We start from the raw sequence: 17,276 nt of genomic DNA, 5'->3' as shown, positions 1-17,276 counted from the left end.
TCCTTAGTACCCATTTCAAGTTTCATATTTCATTTTTCATATTCCAGAATTCTCTTTGAAATTCTGGGAGTATTAGCTTCTTACATGATGTCATGAAATACCTTAGAGGTATTCTCTTGCTGACTGACAGATGCAGATTTTTCTTCTCTTTTCACTTGATGCTTTCAGTTTAAAATTTTCAAGTCCTTCAGTTCATGACTTTCTACTATCATATTTAATCCTATTCTTTTTAGTGGTCTGCTTCTTTGGGCCATCCATTGTTTTCTGAATGATATGTCTATTTTGACTCTAGGGTGTATTGTTCATCCTCAAGTTTGTGTGATCAGCAGATTTTATTAGCACACTCATGTTTTTGTTCTAAGACCACCAAACAAAAATATTAAAAAGGTCATTATCATGACTAATTCTTCAGGGACTCCATTTATTGCATCTCCTTGGTCTGTTTTCTTTGGAATACCATCCACTGCCACACATAGCTAGTTCTGATCCCTTGCCATCTGTACTAATCTTCATCTCTTCAGTTATTACCTTGTGTGGCATAATTTGAAGTACTATATAAGGTTAAAAAAAAAAACCCACACATGAATATATTTCCCTTGTTCAGCACTGTAGTGGTTTGACCCTGGCTGGATGCCAGGCACTCAGCAAAGCCATTCTATCACACCACTCCTCAACTGGACACAGGACAGAAAAGAGTTCATGGGCTGAGGTAAGGACAGAGAGAGATCACTCACCAAATACTGTCACGGGCAAAACAGACTTGAATAAGAGATATTAATTGAATTTATTACTAACAAAATCAGAGCAGGATAGTGAGAAGTACAATAAGACCTTAAAAACACCTTCCCCCCCACCCCAACCTCCTTCCCAGCTCCACCTCCTCCCCCTTACTGGTGCAGGGAGACAGGGAATGGAGGTTCTGGTCAGTTCATCACAGGCTATTTCTGCCACTGCTCAGAAAGAGGAGTCCTTCCTTTGCTCCAGTGAGAGTCCATCCCATGGGCAATAGTCCTCCCCAAGCTGCTGAAATCTGGGCCACTCCTCCATGTGGTGCAGTCCTTCAGGCACAGCCTGCTCTAGCCTAGGCCCCTCAAAGGCTTGCAAATCCTACCAGGAATCCTGCTCCTCTCTCCAAGGGTCCATAGGTCTTGTATTCCCTGTTCAGGTCTTGAAGAAGCGGGGCAAAATATATGTGGAAGATTGGAGCTGCTTCTACAACAAGAATGAGGCAGGAGGAAGCTGAAGTGAACAGAGAGACAGCTGGAGGGTTTGGTCAGTTCTCATTCAGCCTGGCTATTCCCTCAGCTATGGAGGAAATCCTTGCTCTGCTGGGGAGTCTGCCCAGGTAAGCTGACTTGTTTCTCTGATGTGTTCCTCTGTGGTGGAGGAAAATTTAAGGTGAGGTACATCAAAAGGAAATGCCTTTTGGAATCAGCTGAGTTAATATAAAATTAACAAAAATGAGTTAATTTTACGTGTGGAAGGAGGGAATAGATGTGCATGTGAAAAAAAAAAGGAGCAAGTTTGCATATGAAACTCTCTAATGCATTAAAAATGGGACAGTCATTCATGCTGTAAATCCAGATAGAGGTGAAGGAGGAAAGTAGAATAATGGAGACATCTACAAAAGCAGCAAAAGACACTTCAGTACTTATTCTAGTTTCTGTGAGGTAGTGTTCTGCAAGGTGAATTCTATGTGCCTTTTTTTTTTTTTTACGACCTATAAAGGAAATTTTTCTATTTCTCTCAATTTAGGACATTTTGGTAATTCTCTGCTTCCATTTATTTCCAGAAGGACTGAAAAACTGGAGTGAAATGAAGACGTACCTTAATTTTAGTTTTAGGCTCCTTGATTCTATAGCATATGTAGTTGAATTAGCTTGTTGAACTCAAAGGTATTTATAGGTTTTATAACGGTCAGGCTTGTGTGGATTTAATCATATGCCAACACTAGATACTTTTTTGTTTACCTGCTAATGATTACACCTGAAAGATGCAAGCACTCTTTTGGTTGTTGTTTGTGTATAAATAGGTAAATGATTTTTGTTATTCCATCATTATCTGGATTTAGTAGATTTGCATCTTAAATGAAATTGTCTTTCAGATGTGATTAGTCATGAAGAACTGCATCCCAAATGATACTTAAAATGATACTTAAAAAAACCCTAAGCAAACCAAAAAACCAATCCCTAAACCAACAAACAAAAAAACTCCATGTTAAACTAATGGATTCAAGAGGATCCTAATAATGGTTACATTTGATCTTTCAGATATACTTTCCCTTTCTCATGAATCATATGAAAAACTTGTAGGAAGTGTTTGTATTATTAAATAACCAACTACCTGTAGCTTTACATTTAATGAGTATATAGAGAGCTATTGGCTCACCAGTTCTGGGAACACAATGCCCATGAAAATCACAGTTCTGTTCTTTGCAGTGCTAATGTTGCTTGGATTTGGAAGGCAGCCAAGTCCTGTGCTTTGTTTTCTGTCCCAACATACCCAGGTTGAATAAGTGAGCATGAACAGAGTGAGCTTGTGAAAGGTGAAGAAATCATGAAAACTGAAATGAAATAGAAAGAAAGTGTCTACAATAAAAAACATTTAAAGTAAAAGAGTAGGAATATTTTACCTGACAAGAAAAATATCTGAGATGTGCTATTGGTCAGAACAAGGAAGGTGAGTTGAAGATTTTCTCATGGTTTTTGAAATTAAAACCAAAAAGACATTCAAAAAAAGTTTGCATAGTCGCTTGTAGACAAATGGGATTTATCATCTGCCTTCATGAAGGGTCATTACCAGTTTTTTTAATGGTGTCTGCCTTTAAAAATAAAGGAGATATTACACGAAAGTCTTTCTGGAAAAGAGGCCAGCCTGTGATTCCTTAGAGGGTTGTGAATATGGGATTAATGAATTACAGAAATTGACAGATATTAAAGTAGCTGCTTACTCTCACAGGTGGGTAAAATGGACAAGCATAGGCCTGGTTATGACTGAAACAGAGCTGAGTTCCTTCTGAAAGAACATGTCTATTTGTCTTTGACCTTAAATTCACAATATTCCAATAACAAAAATTAATTTACAAACTTTTCTGTACAGTTACTTCACTGATCTTTATTATCCAGTCAAGTTGGCTAAGCAACTAAGCTTTTCTTTAAGTCAGTAATACCAAGAACTGAGCAGAACCATTCAAACAAACAAAAAAACCCCAAACGAAACGAAAAAAAAGGTAGGGTTTTTAGACTTGGTAATAAAATTAACAATGGTGCAGGAGATGATGATTTTGATAACTTAATTTTAGGTTAATGTTTCTATTAATTTGTATTGCTGAAGTTTCATTAAATGTTGCAGTTGGATTGTTGAAATATTTATACTGTTAGCACCATAATCTAATGAGATGGTACTTTAGGTCAGACTTAGTAGACTGGAGGAGGAAGGAATAAGTGGGCTAGTGAAGGAAAAGGTTGTTTATTTCCTTTGGGTTTTATATGCTTTGTATATATCTTCAAAAAATACTGTGAAGTGTGAATAAAGTATCCTTTAAAATGCTTCATTATCCTAGAGAAGCACCTTTAGTCACAGTAAAAACAAGGTTCAAGAAAGTACAAAGTAGTTTCACAAACCTCATACAATAAAGTAGTGGTATTTTCCCAAGTGTGATCTCCCGTTGCATTTATAGAGCAACAGTGTCCTGTAGGCAATTTACCAGACCATGTTCTATTGCTATAAACAGTAGAGATTTGAGCTTCTATTTTCACTTTGGAAGATGAGGCCTTGTCTTATCTGTAAGGATACTCCTGGGTTCCACTCACTCAGATTATGGACTTTATCTGAGATTGCTGTAGCTTCCCTTCTGCACATGGAGGAATGCTGTTGTCCACCCCCAGCAAGGAAAAAGATCTTGTTGATTCATATATGCAGATGAAAAAGATGGGGCTGTTGCAAGGTTTAAACACCTGAAGTATCTGGTTCTAGTTCCTGGGACTCTTGTGTGTCTGTGTAAATTCATTTTTGGAAAACAAATGTCTTATGTAGATAGAGTGAGATGGAACAAACATCTTCCCATGTATTTTCCTTCACTCTTCAACACACAACAGGGTACAGAATGGATGGGATTCCTGCAAAGTATCAGTCATGGCCAGTGTGTAGGGGCTGGTGAACAACTATCAAACATAGATTTCTCTGGTGATTATGAACCAGCCACAACTGCTAATGCAGCTTAGAATGGACTAGTGGGCAACACTGGTGCACCACAGTTAATGTGCCTGGGGTGAAGAGGACAGGATGAGAGAGGCAATTAAAGCTGTGATGGTGTTTTGCAGATGTCTGATTTTTTTTTTTTCTTTACTACTTAAATTTAATTCTTATGATGGTCAGTAAACTAGGAATTGAGCTAAGACCCAGATAGCTGAAGTCAGACACAAGAATTGAGTGAACAATGGTTTCAACTATTCTGTCTCCTCAAAGTTTTCTACTGAAATATATGAAATATTAGCCTACCAGTGGTGGTGATGGCTGTTTTGTGAAGTGGGCAATTCAGGGAAGAACCCCTGGTCTTCACAGCTCACCAGTTGGTAACAACTCTGTAATGCACCCAGAAATGGAGCCTGACAGCTTTTTATTGCACTTTAGCTATAGGATCTGTTAAGAGGTGGCCTGGGGTTTAGCTCTGTAGTGTAACTGAAAATCTTCAATAAAAACCAATTTTTTCTAAATGAGAATTTTGTTAACATACAAAATGTATAACCAACTCTAACACATTATCTCAGGCTTCCGTCTTTCATATTTTTGCACATGTAGCTGGTCCTCTGGCACAAAGTTTGGCCCCTTCTTGCTATAGGTTGTAAGATAAAGTCCTTATGGAGCACTGGACAGTGGTGTGAAAAATATTTACCTTTTTAGTTTCTGAAATGGTCTGTAAGTTTTGATTACTAAAGCCAGCAGGGGATAGGGCCTTTTCACTTCCTCGTCCCCATGTACTATTCCTTTGATGGCTTTTCTGCAACTGATAATTGCAGTTTGTTCCTGGTTTCCTTAAATTACTGAGTGCTTCACACCTTTTATGTTCAGGCCTTTTGTTGCTTCTTTCTGAAGAAAGTGAATGTGCATTGAATGTGATACCAGAATACAGCGTCAGAGTTAGTTTTTACTGAGACTCCCGCAGGTCTTGTAGTGTTGGTATCTCTGGATTGTATCCTGAATTTCCAAGTTTGAAGGATAAAGGCATCCTCTCTGACATGTCACCCCCTTGACCCACTACTCAAAGCATTATTTTCTGGTAGCAAAGGTTATGCTTAGCATGGAACACTGGTCAGCACAGTTAATTTTCGCTCGCTGTGGCGTTTGGTGTGAGTCAAAAAATGCAGGAATATAGCGCTTGTGATTCTTGCACAGAGATGCATGAAGTACACGATGGGGTTCGATGCCCCAGATCTTGGCACCAACTTACTTTCCTTCTCTCTGAGCACTGAAGGCCGGCGGGGTACGCCCGCTCTCAGCGCTTTGTTGTCACATCACGCCCGCTATTGTGATTCCTGCTCCAGCGGGCGGTCGGGGCGGTGAGGCGCAGGGTGGGCACAGGGACGTGCTGCGGCCGTTCCCGTCAGACGAGCGGTTCCCAGGGCGCTCTGCGGTGTGTCCCCGCCGTGGCCCGGCCCGGCCGGGGCCCGGGTTTGTGGGCCAGCCCCGCACCCTGGCGGGCCCATCCCGGCGGGCGGCGGGGGCGGAGCCGGGCCGGGCAGGGCGGCGGTCACGTGGCGGGGTCACGTGGCGGGGGAGCCGGGCCCAGCCGCCGCCGCCGCCGCTCCGGGAGCGGTGAGAGACAGAGCCGGGAGGGCGGGCAGGGAAGGAGGGAGGGAAACAGGGAGCGGGAGGGAGGGAGCCCGCGGGCGCGAGTGGCCGCCGCCCGCTCCGCTGCCGCGCCGAGGTGAGTGCGGGAGGTGGGGCGGGATGGGCCGGGCGCTGTGCGGGGCCGCGGGCGGCTCCGGGGCTGTTTTCCTTTTGTTCCGGTGGGCGCCGGCCGGCGGCGGGGCGGTCTCTCTCCCCGGGGACGGGGGGGTCCCGGTGCGCCGCCGGGACGTGCGCGTCCGCCGTGTGCCGCGAGCCGCGTCCTTCCCGCCGCGTTTCCCCGCGCCCGGCGGGCACCGGCCGGGATGAGCCTTGGGATCTCGGGCAGGAGGCTGCCTGGAGCCCCCGTCCTTCCCTTACACCTGCGGCTCCGGGCCCGAGGGGTCCGGGAGCCCCGGGCGGCTGCGGGGAGGGAAGCGCTGGCTCCGGCATCACCTGTGACCCTCCGTGCACCGCCCGTAGCGCTGCCATTTGTAAATATTTTTGTCTTTCTCGTCTATTTTTTTCTCCTCCCGCTACGTTCCCCCCGTGCCCCCGCCTTAGCGGGGTGGGGGGCGGCGGGGGGCGCACGGTTCGGAGTCGTGCCCTGCGATGAGCACAGATCCGCCTCTGGAGCGCAACTCCTTCGCATTCTTTGTGTTGTGTCTTCTCGCCGTGCCTTTCTGTAAGCGTCTGTGTGCGAACGTGTTCCAGCACCTTGGCTTCCTAAAGGTTTCCGAAAAAGTGCAGGAATCGCTTAGCAGTTCAGTGCTTAAATTTGACTGAGACTGTTAGAACAGACAATTAAAATCAGCTGTATGGGGTGAGATCAAAGGTCTGGCTTGTTTGGATTGCCGTTTCTGCAAGTGGCACATAGCAGATGCTTGGAAAACACCGTAACAACAGGGTGAGCGTGCTGTGATTCTTTGGGAAACCAGCCAGGCCTCCAGCAATTTGAGGTTAAGGGATTGCCTGAGTCAAATGTGATGTTTTTGTATTTAAAAGTCCTTTTTCGCCCTTGCCTTAGATATACTTGTTTTTCAAACAAGAACAAAACAAAGACCTCGTAATAGAAAATGTTTATCTTTAAGAAAACACAATTAACAATATATTATTGTCATAGGCAGTTTCATTTTGCCAGGATTAAATTTGCCTGTCCAAGGATTACTGATTCATGAGCAACATCCTGTGTTTTGAATAGGTAAAGGGTATTTTCAGTGGATGTTTTCTATACCTATGAAAACTGTAAATAAAAAAAAATTGTTTCTTAATGTTTGTTTTTACAATTTGCAAATTGTAATTTAATTTGCAAAATTTAAGTCATAAAGTAACTGTTTAATAAAATGAAGTATAGTAAGAGCTGTATCAAAATAACAAGTGTTTTACCGTAATACAGCATTGACAGCTTTGGAGATGATCATATGAACCAGTAATATTTAACTGTTTATACTTAAGCTTAAAGACTTAAATTGTTGTCTCATTGCATCAAGATTCCTGGTAAAATTATTTTGAGGATACCATCAGAGATTTTTCCACAAGAGCAAAATCATGGTGATCCCCGGGGATGCTAGCTATCAACTCAGTCCTGTAATCCTAATTCAAGAAATAGCTTCATGCCAGTTGTTCCTAACCTGGTTGCTGTTATAAGGAACATTTGCACGAGTGGGCCTCATTTTTCACAGGCAGTGTGAATGTCAGGCAAAGTAGAGCTATTTCAAAAAACTGCATATTCCCCCACGCCCCCAATGGAATTTTGTAAGAAGGTCATTAGCAGTTTCTTGGGGGCTGAAAGGAGGTAGTGGGTTGATAGTATATATAGACAACTATTTATAAGATTAAAAATAGCCTAGAAAACTGACAACTATAACTGTTATGAATGATTTTCATAGAAAGAGAATTAATTTTTTTGTACATTGCATCACTGCTTCTGACAACAGACTGGATTTCTCACCTAGTCAACAGATGTTTACTGTAAAACCCTTAACGCATTTCATTATTCTATGAAAACCCTACTCGTGTTGAACTATACTGATCCTATGATGGACAATTTAAAATATTCAGCCTATTTTCTTCAGTAAGGCAGTGAATAGATGTAAATGGTTCTATTGTGAACTTGCACCAAGAAAGGTATTGTAGTGCAGTTGATTCATTTTATCACAAAAAATTGATGGATTCAGCTGAACTTTCAAATAAAATCAGTTTTGTTTATAGCTAGCCTTTAGAAAAAGTTGTACTTGTTTTATGTAATTATTAAGCATACTTATAATACACAGCTTTTGGCATTGCTTTTCATTAATAGGTCTCAAAGCACCTTGCAAAATAATTCAGTGTAATTATTTTTCATGCAATTATTATCATGCTATCTAGTGCTCATAAAGAGATCATTGTCTGCCTATGATAGCTATAAGAAAGTCTAATAATAAAATCAGACTTTTTGATTTAATGTTTTTTTCAATAAAACCCCAACAAGCTCACCTTTCTGTTTGTGTTGTAGCATTTTTATTTCATTTAATGATGACTGAGGTAATTTCATACCATACCTTCCATGCCAGTGTTGGAAGCTAAGTGTATGCTTTGTGGAAAACAGACTTCTCTTCCTAGTGTCAGAAGAAACCTTGCTGAAGGCTTAACTAAATTCATTGATGAGTTAGAAAATGCTTCAGGACAGCTTCTGTTAAGGTGATCCAGGTACTAATGGTGCACGTCTCTAGTTCAGTTACCAGGGAGCTTGACTGCTCAGAGAGTTTGTCCATGTCTCTTGATACCAATCAGGATTAAAAAAAAGTGTATGTGAATGAACGAGTTACATGGCCAGCATCCTCATATCATATATGTTTCCTTTGTCTCTACTATGGCAGAGCTGGTAGAAATGGTATAGAATCTTTGATTTTTTTGAGTCACCATCAGTGTCTCATTTTTGTAAAGCATCTAGTAGCAGAACAACTTCTGATGCTAGGGATATGAAGTATGCATCTTTTAAGTTGCTTTCCAACTGTCTCTGTCAGTTGGGTGTGCAGTTGATTATTACTAATTATATTATTGGTGCATTTTCATAGTTACTTAGGACTTGAGGTCTTATGCTTGGTTGATAGTTGGCAAAATAGAACAAATAGTTGGTTTTTTTTTTAATTCAAGGTAATGTATTAAATCATTGTCTTTTTAGGGATAAAATACAAGTTAGGAAATTAATTAGATTTGATAATGGAAAGATTAGAATTTGAAAACTGTATAGTGTACTATATGCAAAATAATATGGGAACTGTATTCCTAGACAGTGTAATGCTATCAAGAAATATAAGATCTGAGTTGTAAACCTTTTATTAAAGAGACCAATGGCTTAGCTACTGTAATGAAATGTTTGTAAGAAGTTGGGCAGGTATAGTCAGTGATTTCACCTGGCTCTCTGTAAAACAATGCCTTCTTGTTGGCAAACTTGCATCTAGATTTCACTTAGATTTGTGTGGTTTTGGATTATTTGGAAAAAGGTCCAAGAGGAAATGTTTTGAGAAGTCCAGTTTCAAGAAATTGCCTGTTGCTGTGCTCATTGTTTTTGTATGACTCTTGTTTTGATCCATGATTTTATTATTTGATCCATTGTTTCTCTATTCTGTAGTTTTTAACTAATGCCTTTGTTTACATCATTTGACAGTATTTAAAACTTTAGTATCTTTTAAATGGTTTCACAGTAATAGTTTTCACTTTGTGTTCACACCATGAAAGGCCTCAGTATTACCCTGCTATGTGACATATCCTTGGTAGCTATAATGGATCGAATCTAGTCTGGAGAACCTCCCATTGGAAAGCTGGATTGTCTAGCGTGGAGGCCCTTTGTTGCCTTCTGCATAGTTTGAGAGCTAATAGACCCAGCTGATACACTTTCCTGCTGCCCTGGGCTTGAATTAATCTCCAACATCCTCGTCTAGTGCAAAATACTCTTTGCAAGACATTCACTTGAAGATTGACTCTCCCATTAAAATAGAAAGATCTAGCATTTCTCAATACTCACATCAATCCATCCCATCAGTTCCTCCTCTGCTTTGTACGTGCCATGGAATAGATTTCTCTCCTTTGAAGACACTCTTCTCATGAAATACTTGTTAAAGTTAATATCTAGCAGCTGAATTGTTTTCTAAATAAAATCCTTGTATATCTCTTGTTTCACTAGTTTGAACAGTATATTTCAAAGGTGGCCAAATCCATGCACATAGCCATTTAAAGAGAATTGGTGCAAATATTTTACCAGTGGTCTCTGGCACCACTTAAGCAGACAAAAGACACGAAAAGGAGCCATAAATGTCGGACACAATATGCAAGAAAAGAATCCATCTGCACATATAGCAAGAATATGATAGAACAGTGTTTTTGGAGATAAGTAGCAAATAAAGTTATTGGGAAAAGCAAAGGTTGACTGCCTGCTGTGATTGTGATGGAATCATAGTCCACAGGAGACTCTTTAGTTGGAGAAAGAACATAACTAACAAAATTCTTAAATGAGGGAGAAAGCACTCTCACTTTTATTCTCTTCTGGATGCAGTATCTAATACAATGGGAACTTTGGTCTTTTGAGCATCCAAGCATTAGTAGCAATGTTATTGCTGTCTCTACTTTATAAAGAACATATCTCTCTATTCGAATGGAATGGTGGGATGACTTTTATGAAAACTTTTCAGTTGTGAATAACTCAAAAATGAAACACAACCTTAGAGATCTACCTGTCTAAAATCTGATTACACAGAAGGTAGATTGACTTACACAAATCCTGTCTTGCAGATCACAGAGGGTACAGATAATAATTACTGTTGTATAAAAATAGAAAAATCGTTACTCATAAAACTATTTTAAGTGTTAAGCAAAACTTTTAAGGAGGAGTGAATTTAGCTAAGGGAGAAGGAGGAAGAGTTCTATACCTGTGGTGTCTTCCCCAGCTCTCACGATTCATGTAAGTATATTAAGAACTGTTACTATATAAATATCTTGGCTGCCATACAAGTGCCCTACATAGTGTTTGGAAATGAGGGACTTGAACAGTGTAGGTGTTTAACCAGCTTTAGATACTGTATGTTTTTTTTTCCCAGGCACAAAAATATGGACCTATGAATGGCATGTCAGCTCAGACCAGAGGCGTTTCTACATCAGTATCTTGTTTTTAACAGTGAATGGTAGCAGATGCCCAGGGCAGAGTATGATAGGGTATGCAAATAGCTGAGTGTCTGAAGGGAAGTGTCACTGGTTTCTAGCAGAGTGCAGTTTAGGGGTCTGTGAGCAGATGGTATTTAATCATTTGGGTTTTAATAGTTATGGTGAATTTATGCCATTTTTTTTGAACCCTTGATAGCTTTAGCATCTGCAGCATCCTGTGACAAGAATTACAAAAGTTTAAAGTGTCCATTTTTAGTTTGTCTATTGCCAGCTTAAGAGTTACATTCCTCCTCTCCTTTAATTTGCTTGATGTAAAACCATGTTATTTTTAATTTGTAAAATTTGATAAGAAACTTCTTTGGATAAAGTTGAGTGCTTGATGTGGAACACATAGGGAATGTCAGGCCTTGTATGCAAATTCCTGTTTACTGCGAAATATAAAGAAAGGACTCTTCATAAAAGTTCTTTTCACTTTGAGTAAAGTCCAGTTTATTTATGCTTTGCATTCATTTTAACATGGAACCTGAGAAATGCTTATAGTGAGTTTTGCTCTTAGCAATGTATCTTTTTGTAAAGACTATGGGGTTCATATCTACTGCATATGAATTCTATCTGTAAAAACATCGTGAGCATAAAAATCTGGCCTGTGGAAAGTAATTGCAAAGTTCATAAGATTGAAGAAAGTTTTGATTGAGGTTTTAGTAGAGCTTTCTGTAGTTGCATAGTAGAATATAGTGTAGTATTATATCCATATTTGTCCCATTAGTCATTAAAAGAAAAAAGACTTTCCTGAATCATTTGGAAACAGAACAATATGTAAATTAAATGGTTCTTTCCTATGGTCAGTACAGGAACATTCACTTCATCTGTAAAGAAATGATGATATAAGTCAAATGGGTTTGATTTGCATTTCCAAACTTGGATTGGGCTGGAGTCTGTTGAGGACTTTTCTAATTTGATGCGGACTTATCCCTGGTTTGGATTTCTTCTTCCTTCTCTTATCTGATAGGGTTTGTTAGAAGATCTTTAGTAATGTTTGATGCTTAAGGCAAAGGATCCTTTATGGCACATACATTATATTTATGGTTTTTAATTTGTCATCAGAAAATGTCTCCAGTAAGTGTTTATGAATTCAACTAGCTAAAGCAATTAAAGTATTTGAATTCTAGGAGAGATTTAAATAAATGCATTTGTATTTTATATTGACATTGGAAGCTATGCAGTGAAAATCTGCTAACTTGCATGAATGATCAAGGGATAAAATTAAACCAGCTCATGTTACAGGTATGCAGTTTGGAACCATTTGCTGTTTTTCCAAAATGGAGATGAAGATATAAAATAGATTAAAAATAGATTAAAGCATTGGGGGAAAGTTCTTCTAAAGATACCTATATGAAGTCTTTTTGTGAATTGTAACAACACTAGGAGCAAGAATTAGTCTGTTTTCTCTCAACAGCCAAAGCTTTGCTGCAGCAAGAGGGTTGCATTAAAAGCAAATACAAATCATAGGATTAAGTACTCTTTTTCTCAGTTACAGACCTTTTAGAGGTGGATTCCTTCCAGATTTTGCCAGCCCACTGAGGAGACAGTCTGTCTTCCTTTCTACCAGTAGAATAACCCTATGGAACACATATTAAATCCAATATAAGTTATTTCCCAGTGTTGCAAAGAGAATTTTTGAATTTGAAAGTCTGCTCGCTTGACCTGTAATAAGATTGAGGAAACTATACTATGTAAAAAAAGTATAATTTGAGCTTCGTACTTGTGCTAGGAGTATGCATGTACAGTATTAGTCCTCCCTCCCAGAGGCCTCAGGGGCTCATGCTGGGTAAATACAGTGGCAGCACCGCCTGAAAAACTCCTCAGCCTACATGCTGCAAGTCTGATTAGAGAGGTGCTGTTATGTTCTTCTGCAGAGGAGATGGACATGGAGAGAAGACCTAAGTAAAACAGCAAAGATGAGGTGTACAGTCATATTTCATCCACGTATTATCACAAGAATTGTGTATTATATACTTTGCAGTAGCAAATTGATGACTGTGTCATTTAGGAAAACATATTCTGTCAAAAAATACCAATATCTGATGGATAAATAACCAATACCTGGATGACAGAGGGATGATGAAGGTGCAGGAACGGGGTGAAGGGAAGCAGTATGAGAATTTAATAACCGTATTGACTCTTATAGGTAGGATTCACGATTACCTTTTTAAAGAAAGGATTTTGTAGTCTGACTGCTGTGGCTTTTGCATGGTATCTCTTAAATCCTATTAAGAAGTTACAGAAGACTTTGTTTCCTTAGTTGTTATGAATTAGAAGTCAATAACAGAAACCCGTCCACAAACTAGTACTTACTTTTATTAATAAAGGAATTGGAAATTGCTCTCTCTTCCAAGGATTTAAAAGAGAGACCACGGAAAATAGGGCGATGTTGTAGCTTGGGAGTTGAGGAAGGACATGTAAAGAAAATTCTTACAATGCAGCTTCATTTTCAGTACTATATTGATTGGTTTTGCAGTTATTAATGCAGAAAGCAGATGACATGTATGGTGGTTGTTCTGAGCTTAAAGTGACCATTAATGCTGCAAGATCTCATAAAAGATAGTCTCCTATTTCCATGAGATGCAACAGTACAGTCTTGTTTCTGTCATAGAAAGTTTATGTTCCAAAGGTTGGATAGTTGTCTTCCTTTTCTCCCTTTGAAGTTTGCTTTAGTATTTCTGGTGGCTTGGAGAGAAAATATTTGTGATTTGATTGTCTGGTGCTGTGGTGCCAGAACAAGCTTTTGCAGTTTTAAAATAGTATTGCTTGTTAAAGCTCCAGAAATAGTAGGAAAAATTTGTTCTCTGCTTTAGATTTGAATTTGTGTCCATCCTTATCATCCAAGAATTCACAGAGAAACCAAGAAATAGCCAGCATTTGCTTAATGAAAATTCTCCTAAAGCAATCAAATGACCTTTGTATGGGAAATGATAATAAAATTTTTGTAGTGCCTTCAGGAGGAGATTTGCTACGTGTTGTCCATTTTTGTTAAGAAAGATATAATGGGACAGATGTGTTGTAAGGACTTGGATCATACTGATTTGCTTCCAGTGGTGGTGTCACAGCTTTGACAAGTATCATGCCTCATGACTGAGTGTCCACAGTGATGTGCAAGTGTCTGTTTTCACTTACATTGACTTCTGCTTTGTTTCGTTGGTGTGGAGACTTGAGATGTCATGGCTTTCTTTCTGATCCTAATGTCTGCTCAAGCTCTGGAATAACTTTTTTGCCTTGGGGTATCCTAAGAGGTTTGGGTTGTCTTCTTCACTGGCAGGACTAGCGTGGAAGGGCTGAGTGGAAAATCCTTAAGTGCTGACATTGCTCATTTTTGTTTCTGTTTTGATTCTCCCTAATGACTTCTTTAAGTGCACCCATCCAGATGTGGGGTGATAGCACTTGATAAGAATAGGCTTGAGGTGATGCAGGTTTAATGGAGAAAGCACTGGAGAGCCTACTAAGGAGTACATGAGTTCTTTCAGTTGAGCTCTTAATTAGGCTGTGAGTTTGGGGCATGTGTGGTGTATTGTTTGTGTGTATTTTCGTTTGTTTGTTATGTTTTTGATGTAAAATTATTTTTCAGTGTTTAGGACAGTTGTTTCCAGTCTTTCTGGTTAAGAGTTAGGATCTTATTTCCTGGATGTTGGTGGCATTGTTACTGTCTTTGCCTTCATTGAAATTTACAATTTTGTGATTTTGTGGAATGCCAGACAAGAGACTGCATTTTGTTATTGCTTCCTGATTTCCTCTACATTTTTATAGCAAATGTGATCAGGAGAGAAATCTTGGGGGTTTCTTTTGTTTCGTTTTAAAGCACCTTATTCTGTTAGCTGATCTAAAAACCTACCTGGAAAAGTACTCCAATTTAAAAATAAATAACAATTGCATGCAGGCATACTTGGCTGCACAGCACAATCTATTTTTAGAGAAGCTTTCTGCCCTGTTTTTCCTTCATTTTAGATTCAGAGTTTTACCTTCATTTGAGACATCCTCAGGAATTTTGGCTTCTTTTCCAGGCCTTCATAATAGATAAATGCATGCATCCTCTGGATCAGATTTCAGAATTGTATCTGTAAGGGAAGCCATGGTTATCTTCAGATAACCTCAAGTAGTCCAGTAATTCCTAGTGTGTTTGAGGTTCTGCCTCAACTTGTTTAGTGTTTACTAGTGGGTCCTGTGGTTGGAAAGGTGAAGTAGGTTGTAGGAAGCTGCTGCCATGTGACTACAACAACTTAAAAAGCAATTGCATCCTCATTCGAATGAGTGTTCTGATGAAATGATGATTTAGAAAAAAACCAAAGCCAACCTATGTCAGTTCTAAAGTACCACCTAAATTCTTTTTTTTTTTTTTGCACTAGTTGATGACTACAGCAGCAGACTAGGAGACTTCTAGTCTTCTCCTAGTGTACTTCTCTCTCAATTTTACCACAAATTTCTATATTGCCTTGAGATGCTTAAATTGTCTTATACTTAGCAGTATAATGGAATACTGCTGTTTTACTACTTTTCTTATAATCACTGACACTAGTAGAGCTCTTCTAGGACACTGGATAAAGGGTTCATAATATCAGGGTCATGTTAAAAGAAATCATAGTGTAATTGGAATTGAGCCAAATGTTCATTCAACTGAAGATGGCTAGTCTGGCTAGTCTAGGTACACCTTAAACTAAAAAGGTTGCAGAAAGAGAGGGGCCTGAAATGGGACAGGTGAAACTATAAATACTGTTATGCAACTACTTATTTCCTGGTGTTCTTGTTAATTCTTGAGACAGTGAGCTCTTGGCTTATCACTTAATGTCTGTAAACCACCAGAACAACATTGCAAAAGTTACAATGCTTTAAAATATTAATAATGGCAAAAGTACATGGCTGGATGAGATCTCCACATAGGGCATGTATTTTAACATATCCACTAAAGTGCACTTGTACTGAAAAATTCCTCCACATGTTTGTAGCAGATAGTGAATCACAGGGTCCACAGCTTAGAATACTGTGTGTTGGGAGTTTTGGGAGTTAGCAGTGACAAGTCTTTATCACTCATTCATTGGTAAGGATGTACTTGTGAAAAAAGGTTAGTGCATTTTATTCTCCCCTATGTAATAGAAAATATATCTGTAGAGTGTTCAGCTTTATTCATAGACATGCTTTTTGGCTGCAGATATTTATGTAAGGTTGTGGGAGTTTTCATTTTCACAGTCCTTTAGCAATGGTTGTATTTACTCAAGCAATACAAATAAAGCAGGGATGCTCTTTTGTTGCAAAGTCTTAGCCTACCTGTTTGAGATTGTTTCTGGAGAACAGACTGCTAATTCCTTTTACAATTTTCTTTAATACTTGACTCAGCTATTATGCCTCAGATTTATTTTTGGACAGTGTAGTATGCAATATGCAAAATATAATTTATCGATGTCAATGTTAAGATGAAAATGAAACATTAGGGTTATGTAGTCTGAAGTTCCACACAGCACTGTCTTTGCATTATATGTGAAGATCAGTGGTCACATTAAACTAGTGTTCTTTTCAGGGGTTGTAAGATGTAAATTCATGATATGGGTGTGAGGCTTGCTCTCATACAGTCCACTCTTAATAGGCCTGCTGTTTTCTTCTATCTGGATATAGGCAGAGACCTTGTGAAGAAGAAAATTGTACTCCAGGCAAAGAGGCAAATACAAAATTCCTCAGATCACAGAGAGGAATAAGAAAAGTCAAGAAGGTCCTTTTTCGTGGCTTATGGGTTTTGGTGCAAATGTTTATTCAGAAATTTGCCTGAGCAAATGAAACATGCCATGAAAAATGCAATGAACAAAATCGCATTATTTTGTGATAATTTTCCTCGCTATGTTTCTCAAATTGTGGTGCGAAGCTTCCTGCGTGTCTCACCTTGAGGTGCTTGTCACCTCTCTTTGTTCACGTCTTGTTCACCTATCCTTTTTTCTTTCTATTTTTTGAGGGACTTATTCTTTGTCTTTGCAGGTTTACTCGTCTTCTTTGAGTAGCTGAGTAAATTCAGAGATCTCTCAGGGATTTAAATTCATCAAAAGATGATAGCACTGTAATTTTTCTTCCTTTTTCCCCTCTGCATTTTTTAGTTTTTCTTTCAGGACAGGCTCCTGTGGCTATGTGGATGATAGTGTGCACAGATCCTCAAAGTGATGCTGTTAAGGTTTTTGCTCTCTAGGCTGTAATGTTTGCTCGGTGGCCTGTAGCATAGTACGCAGGTCTTCTCTTTCAACCTTTTCTTGCAGGATGTTTCAAAGCTGTCTGTTTTAAAG

At 39.2% G+C, this 17,276-nt stretch overlaps 1 protein-coding gene across 2 annotated transcripts in view; it reads left to right on the top strand.

The window, feature by feature from the left end:
- The first annotated feature begins 5,763 nt into the window (after window positions 1–5,763).
- The window catches only part of TULP4 (TUB like protein 4), a 151,661-nt gene continuing 140,148 nt past the window's right edge, over window positions 5,764–17,276 (top strand). The window contains exon 1 of one of the 2 annotated variants that reach the window (XM_014892742.2): window positions 5,764–5,814. The gene's annotated coding sequence lies outside the window, so the exon portion shown is untranslated. The other variant, XM_088161675.1, reaches the window with a different exon arrangement.

Source organism: Sturnus vulgaris, chromosome 3 (genome assembly GCF_052056855.1).
Source record: "Sturnus vulgaris isolate bStuVul1 chromosome 3, bStuVul1.hap1, whole genome shotgun sequence".
Classification (NCBI taxonomy): domain Eukaryota; kingdom Metazoa; phylum Chordata; class Aves; order Passeriformes; family Sturnidae; genus Sturnus; species Sturnus vulgaris.
Note: the sequence above shows the minus strand (reverse complement) of the source record. Positions and strands in the feature narration are given on the sequence as shown.